Source organism: Aythya marila (genome assembly GCF_965140915.1).
Source record: "Aythya marila genome assembly, chromosome: 10".
In the NCBI taxonomy this organism is placed as follows: domain Eukaryota; kingdom Metazoa; phylum Chordata; class Aves; order Anseriformes; family Anatidae; genus Aythya; species Aythya marila.
In genome coordinates, this window is record NC_139051.1 from 4,943,226 (window position 1) to 4,950,510 (window position 7,285).

The window sequence follows — 7,285 nt, forward strand, 5'->3', positions numbered from 1 at the left end:
GTCCTTTAAAATGCCTTTGGAGCTTCCAGGGATGTTAAATCTAATTGCCCTTAGCACAGCACCGATCCACAAAGGTTTGAGTCATGGAAAATGTATTTTACCTTTATGCAAGATATACTATGCAAAGTTTATCGTGGCACAGTAAAGCTAGATCTAACTTTGTGCACATTTCAGACAGAGAGAAATTAACCTTTGATGCTTCACTTTGACTGACTAATCAGGCCAGAAAAATGTGTCTTCTCATTGCAGATATGCAATACTATATTAAGTTATATGACACAGTACAGTATGATATGATAAAATATCAATTTGTGCACTTGAGTGTGTGTGTACGTAGAAATCCATATTTATACTCAAGACTATTTATAGCAATGCCTCTGTGTTCCAAGAAGCAAGAAATGATGGAGAGTGGGCAAAGATTAATTGTGATAAAAACCTTCATAAGACAAAGCCAGATCAGCATTATTTGTTAATACTTTTAGAAGCTGTATAATTATCAGAGCTAAAGTAGAGCAGAAATTTTCCAATAAAATGGTTGGTCATGACAGAACGATCATTTGCTTAAATTGACCTTACAGCATCACAGGCAAGAAAGTGTTGGGAACCGAATGTTTCCCTGGAAAGCGCTGCAGGGCTTTGGCAGCCCACAGAAACAAGAACAACCCAGTCACTTTCCTGGGAGCCTGGAAGTCCTTGGGATTCAGGTCAACCATCTGTGCCATTGCATTCAAATGTAAAATAAGAACTAGAATAGAAACCTTCCTTTTTTCCGGAATGAGTTTTCTCTGACCATCCTTCTATACTAGCTCTTTCAATTTCTAAGGTCTATCTCAAGCAGTATTTTTTCGCCAAACTTCAGAATCCCTGGTGGAATAAAAACCCCTAGCTTTGTGTGTAACAGCTGTGTCAAGACCAGTGTTTTATAGGCATGGGAGGAGACTACGTCTGACCCAGAGGAGCTCCTAATTTTAAAGACAGAAAGGGAGAAATACAAGACTGTACAGTCTGCAAACAAGAAATCAGGACTAAGGGACCAAGGGTGGATTTCTCCCTGGAGAACTTTATATCCTCTGCTAGGAATCTGACCTGTATCAAGGGGACCCCAGGGATGAGACGTGTTTATAATGCAGCCAAGGACTCTGTTTCCTAGGTCCAATCCCCTGGCGCACTCAACACTCCTAAGAGGTGTCTACTCCATAAAGACCCAAGAAAATTTAAGAAGCCTTTAAAAAAAAATTTGCAATGGCACGTCTTCTTAACCAACATCATGGAAAAGTCACGCTGCTCTGTATATAGCCTTCAGGATTGTGTCTGCAACACTTGAAATCCTGCCCAAGTCTGGCTTCGCTCTCACTAACAGGTACTCTGTGTGCTTCTGCATCTTTTCCTACAAGCAAATGTTGCAACTTTCCTATTGCGACAGCTGTAATAGGCATTCACTTTGCTCTGTTTTTCCTTAACACTCCTGATTCCTTTTATATCTAGTTGGGAATACGCTCAAGCGCTAATGGCACTTGTTCAGCCATCCAGAGAAGGCACAGCGTCGCCTTTCTAACTATTTGTATTTCTTCATCTTGGAAATCTGGACTTTGCTGAGATCCAAATGCCTGATATTTAACTTAGATTCATCCCTCTTAAGGTCAGAAGACACCATTAAAATTATCTGGCAACACAAGATCAACATCTACTTGGAGAGAGGAGGTTTTAAATCAGTCATTCCTTCCTCCTATTTCTGTTTGGGCAATGAGAGGAGCCCAGGTGCCAGATAATTAAGTCACCACTGACAGATGAGACAGGTGATAGACCTGCATCCATATGCTGTCACTTCTAGTTTGGTAACCTCAAGGGATGTGGCTTGCTCTGCACGATAGTGATCTGCAGCTGCTGGTGTTTGCTCATCGGTCAGCGTGGGCTCCTTCTGCCACCACCTGATGGAAGAGTCCCCAGAGCCTGAGCAGAAATGGAGCTATCAAGGCTCCAAAGACATCACTTCACAGAGAGGGACCTGCTCACTCTCTGTGCTTCTAACCTGCTTTGTGCTCTTGGCCCTATGGAGAGGTTCAGGGCATAGGGAGCGGCACCAGCACAGCCCTGCAGAACTGCAGACAGCCTGAAATCCCTTGCAAGCCACTTTCAAATCTTTGAATCTGCACATGAAAAATGTCTTGAACAGTATATAGGAAGAAATGGCACTAATAAGCCCTATGAAACCCATTGGTAAGGTAAAGCAAGGAGAACTGCAGGGGAGCTAAGTGAGCGTGGTGACAGCCAAGGAATTCAGAAACTCCTTCAGCAAACAGAGACGTACCACCACCCAGGCAGGTCTGACATAAGGGTTTTGAACAGGAGCCTTCAAACTTTTATTACTAGGCTTCTTTTTGTAAGGCAGGGCACAGCAAATACTCCATTTAAGGCTTCTGTGGAGTAGAACCAGAAATATCCAGCCTTGCAAATATCCTCAGCAGCCAAGCGCAGAGCCGAGACATGCAAAATGAGCGCCCGTCAGCTCGGTGCCAGCACAACAGAAGGCAGAAGTGCTTCAAGGAACTTGTGACAGGTTCTCTGGATGCACCAATTCGAGACGGGCCAATCCCTGCTCGAAATGTGCAAACTCTCACACTCCTTGGCATGACCGCACAGCCAAAATGCACATTTTTTAAAGGATTCAGAGAAAACACAACCAAGGGGACAGGAACGCAGAAGAATTTGGCAATGGGAAGCAGATGCTTCCCAGGGAGGAGACAGGACTTAGTTCGAAAAAGGTTTGAGGAAAAAACTTTATATATAGCAATGAAGTTGCTGAAGTCTGTTGTGTTGTAGAATATCTGACTTAGAGGGAGGACCGGGCTCTAAACAGCCACACCTAGGAAATCAACTCTTAAGTGGCACAAATATCAGTGCCCTGGGTTACCTACAGCAGCCGCTGCTGGCAAACACCACAGACATCCATCACAACCCAGGTTCCCCAGATTTTGTCACTCGCTGCTCCTGACAACCCCTCTGAAACCCTGGGGGTGCTGTACTGGAGATGCTGACAGCCTGAGGGTGAGCTAGTGTGCAGGGCTGGAGAGAGAAAGAGGAAGGGAGGGGATTAAAATACATATAAGGCACATGCCAAGCAGACTCCAAAGAATACCAAATTTGCTGGCAAAAAAAGACAAACTTGACCACTGGTTTTAAGAAGGGCAGTGGTACAGCTCTGTCTTGCTCCTGGCTAGTGGGGTTCAGTTTTCAGTTAACTTTGAGCAAGGACTGTCATGGTGCTGAACACTGAAACCACAAGGGAAAAAAAAGGGTGATAGGCTGACCTGCGAGGGATGGAGTTCCCTACCTAAAAGGGACAGACATGGCAGATTTTAGGGGAAAAGACCTAGTACAGGGCAAAAAGTCCTAAGAAAGAAGGAAGAGGAGGGGAAAAAAAAAAAAAATGTTCCTGTTCTCCTTTATTGCACTAAAAAGGGCTTGACTCCATCCAGAGGGATCTTGGTTGACTTTCTTTTCATAGGCAAGTACGAAATACATTATTCAACATGGACTTCAGGCACATCCCAAGTGGAGCCTTTGCATCCTTCAGTAAAAAAAAGAATGAGATGCTCGCTGTCCTCTGGGCTTCAGTCCTTTTCACACTGGTGTTAATTTTATTTTTCAGGCTGAACAAGATCACTCCTCATTCACATCTTAGGGCCTCCTCATAAAATTAGCCTGGGAAAGCAAGACTATTGGACTGAACGTTTTTGGACTTGCCTGGACTTTGGAACACTGTTAAAAATCTCGTGTTTCCTTGGAAGCCCTCTCCCTTCGACCAAACTAAACCTGCTCTATTTCCACCAAGTGTCACAAGCTCGTTCCCCTCTCCAGCGGGACCGGAGAATTTCCTTCCTATAAAGCAGGGTTTAAAGGCCAGCTGCACTCCCGAGGCTTCAGCAACAGCCCGCAGCCTCCAGCACACCACGTGCCAGAAACAAGCATCCACACAGGCTCACAAAGGCTGTAAAACATCTTGTGCAGAATGGGAAAAAAAAAAAAAAAAAGTTAAAAAAAAATGCCAGGGAGCTTTGCCAAACACTTTCTGCTTATTTGCACCGATGCCAAACGCTTTTTAATCTTTTGCAACGGGCATCAGAAAGTCACCCCGCAGCAGCCCTGGGAAGCGGGGACGTCTGTCCTGCTGGGAGCCTTGGGAAAGGGCTGGGGCTGAGCCCGTGCTCCTGAGGAGCTGTGGTACCTTAGAAACGTCTGCTCAGAGATCAGGCTGCCTGGTACCCCTGGCGGAAAAACTTTTGTCTGAGACACAGTTTAATTCTGGGCCTGTCCCAGAGCCTTTTTGCAGCCCTGCTGTCCCACCCAAGTGCCCTGCCTCAATTTCCCCATCCAAAAAACCATCAGTATGTCCTTTACCCAGCTCTCTAGGGCACTGAGGGGACACCCACTTCTAAACTGCATGGTTTGGAAGCCGAGAAGCAGACAGAAAGGAAAATACAAGACTCGAGCTGTCCTCCTGCTGGAGATGACTTCAGCTCTGCAGCGGTTGGCACTGCTGCCCACGCCGCCCCGCAGGGAGCTGTGAGACCAGCCATGCCCCAGACCTTGCGTGAGGCTGTGCCTTCAGGAGGAGCATTTTTTCCCCAATCTGGAATGTAGGAGGAGGGCCTTACAGGTAAAAAGAGGAACCTTTTACCAGAGAAGTATTTTTATTTCTTGCCCAGAAAGAACAAAGACTGGAGAGAAAACGAACCAAGGGGTTAGCTGGCTTAGGCTATGCACTTTGCTTCTCTGTAAGGAGCTCAATTTGCCTGTTGCAGAGAGAGAAAGAGGCAGTTTTAAGCCCAGCCCTTTTAAGCAGCAGAGAAAAGCTCGTGTCCTGGCTGGGGCAGGCATCCTGGGAGCATCCTGCACCAGGAGCCCCAGGGAGAGCCCCAGCAGCAGGGCAGCCCCAGCTCCTGCACTGCTGGGAGACACGGGGAAGCTTTTCATCATGCAAGAGTCATTTCTTCTGCTGGGGGAGCATTCTGAAGCCACAAGGGGCCACACAGACACTCAGGAAGCCTGTTTGAGGCAACACCACCACAAACAAAAATACAGGAGAAGGCACGGACAGGGGGATACAGGATGGTCTGGGGTTCAGGCAGCCAGTCATTAACCCCTTACTTCAGCGTGGTTTTATTTCTCTGTACTACCATTTTTTAACCAGCCTCAAGAATCAAACTCAGCCCTTTTTTTGAATACACCCAGAACACTCAGTTCTGACGGGGAAGCACGGAACCAAGAGGTCCCTGCATATCAGGGCATCTTTGCCTCTCTCAGAAGGGTGGCTCCCAAAGCACTCCCAGGTCAGCCCAAAGCCATCCTTCAGACATCAGATTTCAACCTAAAACACATCTGTGCCTTCTCCTGGCCTCCCGCAGGCCAGCACCCACGTGCTGAAGCAAGGATGTCCGTGCTCACAGATGCTCCAGCACCATCCCATGTGCCTGCCCTAGTCCCTCGCCACCGCCCCATGGCTGCTGACGCAGGGCTGGCTTTTGTCAAAACCCATCACCGGGACTCGGTTTCCCCCCTGCTTTGAACCTTCTTACGCACAACATTAAAGCCTCAGATTTGTCAAAACACGCGGAGGTGCTGCCAGAGGCTGAGCAACTCATTTTAGTCCCTTTACAAAGCCATCTTAAGGGAAGAAACAACATGTCAGGGCGATGCCAACAACTGACTGTACCAACAAGGAGAGATTTGACGTACTTCTCTGTGCCGCAGTGACTGTTATAATAAAAGACAGCAGTGCATTAGTGAAAGATTTATGCTAGTATTTCAACAATGGAAAACATGAGCTTTGCTGTATCCTCATTCACACTGAGACAGGCAGCGAGGGCATGTCACGTCGCACCATTTCCAGGAATGATGTTCCAGCAGCAGAAATGCTGATTTGCCGGTGCAGGGAGATCGTTCCTGGAAGCAGCAGAGACCCTCGCAGTATTAGCGCTGCGGAGGGAGAAGCTCACTGCTGGAGCTCTCATCCCGGGCTGGTTGGTGGGAAGGAAAGGTGAGCCAGCAAGGCTGGGATTGCTGCCGCTGCGCCGCGGCCCCACCGCACGGCACCAGCCTCGCTGGCACCGCCGCCGGAGCCCTCCATGCCAGCCAGAGCCAGTGCCAGCTAATTGAATTTGCTAATGATCCATCCTCTCAAAACCCCTCTCGCGCTGCACCCACCGTTTTTGCGCTTGCAATTAAATCACAAGCGAAAAATGCCATGTGGTGTCATTTGACATTTAGATGTCAAAGGAACTGATTGACAGGGGGGAAGAAAAAAAAAAAAAATCAACAGCGAAAGGCCCGCTTCTGCCAAACCGGTGGGGAGGATGCCAGCGGCGGTGGGAAGAGCGGGATCGGGGCCGGTGGGATGAGGGGAGGTGGCAGGAGGGCACCCAGCCAGGGGGTGGCGGGGAGGCAGGGACCCCTTGCATGAGGGATGCTGTGTGCAGAGCCTGGGAGGACGGAGGTCTCCCTCCTCCAAGGGAGGCTTTGACATCTCGGTAGTTTTCACTGTCTCTGTTCAGAGTAAGGAATTGAAAAATTAAAAGAAATTTTAAAAAAATCTGAGCAGAGTTAAAGCAAATTATATATTTTGATCATTTTGAAATATATTCTGTAATTTTTTAGCTCACAAAATGCTTGGTTTTAGCGCAAAGAATAAAGCCACAAAAATTTCAAAACTTTCCTATTTTGCTTTAAGTGTCAAAACCTGGGTACTTTTCATAATTTAGAAGTTGGTTGCTTTTTGTTTTTAACTCAAACCCTTTTCAAACTGGAGAGATCCAGCAGAACAGGCCCTGTCCTGCAAAAAACCTCACCAGCGGTAAATATGATGTTTTTCCAATGGGATTAAAAAAAAAAAAGGCTCAGGCTGAGACTCCTGGCGAGCCCAAAGGAAGGAGACCTGCCTCGGGGTCAGGGTGAGGTGGGAATGGGAATGGAAATGTCGGGCCAGGAGCGCAAAGGCCAGCTGTGAGCATGGGCAACGTGGAGCTGCATCTTTTCTTCTTCTCATGAGGAAAGATGTGGGGTCACCCGCTGCAGGCAGCCTCCAATCCACCCACACAGCACTCAGCTGCTAGAAGGGTGTAAAGGGACAAATTCCTATAAGAGAAGAGAATATTAATAATACAAAGTTGCATTATTTCGTATTTTAGCAAACTGCAGCAGCTTCAACAGAACCACAAGGTTCGGGTGGGCTTCAGCTCAGCCCCCACAGACCAGCATGGGCACGGGCATGTGTTTTAATGGAATGGAC